Source organism: Rattus rattus, chromosome 8 (genome assembly GCF_011064425.1).
Source record: "Rattus rattus isolate New Zealand chromosome 8, Rrattus_CSIRO_v1, whole genome shotgun sequence".
NCBI lineage: Eukaryota > Metazoa > Chordata > Mammalia > Rodentia > Muridae > Rattus > Rattus rattus.
Window position 1 is genome coordinate 15,097,854 of NC_046161.1, and position 1,064 is coordinate 15,098,917.

Genomic DNA, 1,064 nt, shown 5'->3' on the forward strand with positions numbered 1-1,064 from the left:
TACAGATAAGTTTAAAAAAATGGGCACTTAAAATTCATGGATCAGCGTAAAATATTTTTTACAAAGAAGAAGGAAAAGAAAATTTAAATTTAAAAACAATATTGTAGACACTAGAAAATGGAAAGACATCTCACACTCTAATGCCTGTGGATTAAAAGAAATATTCCTGTGTAACTGATCATTCTTGCAAAAACTATTAAATACAATTTTGATTCCAATACAAATTTCATTCTTCAGTCAACTAGAAACAAACAAACAAACCTCATGGGATATTTATATGAATGTAAAAAAAAGACAAAAACAAAACAAATAAACAAAAACACCAAATAGTTTAAGTATCCTAAGAAAATAGAACAATGCTAGGAATGACTATAATTTATCACTACAAGATAAATTCAAGAGTCACAGTAAACAAAAGTTAGTACGGTATTGGAATAAAACAAATATGTGGTCAAATAGAATATCAAGATCAATACCAACATGTTCATTCCACAGTATATATACTAACACCGGAACAATACAGAGATGATTAACATGGCCCCTGAACAAGGAAAACACCCAAATTCATGAAGCATTCCATATTTTTAGAAGATCCTGGGAACGTGTCACACACACACTAAGAGAACACAAATACTAGCCCAGGCAACTATACCCAGCAAAACTGTCAATTACCAGAGATGGAGAAACCAAGATATTCCATGACAAAAGCAAATTTACACAATATCTTTCCACAAATCCAGCCCTACAAGGGATAATAGGTTCAAAACTCCAATACAAAGAGGGAAACTACACCATAGATAAAAGCAAAGAAAGTAATCTTCTTACAACAAACCCAAAAGAAGATAGCCACAAAAACATAATTCCAAATCTAATGACAAAAATAACAAGAAATGACAATCAATATTCCTCAATAACCCTGAACAATCAATTCCCCAATAAAAAGATATAGAATAAACATACTGGATATGCAAAGAGGACCCAGCATTTTGCAGCACAGAAAACACAATTCAGTGAAAAAGACAGACACTACCTAGAAGTAAAAGGCTGGAAAGTTTTTTTTTTTT

General features: G+C 31.4%; 1 non-coding gene across 1 annotated transcript; it reads left to right on the forward strand.

Annotated features, from left to right (window-relative positions):
• The first annotated feature begins 480 nt into the window (after window positions 1-480).
• On the forward strand, window positions 481-586 carry LOC116908464. The gene has a single exon (XR_004388982.1). It is a non-coding gene; the product is annotated as a U6 spliceosomal RNA (small nuclear RNA).
• Window positions 587-1,064: the final 478 nt, after the last annotated feature.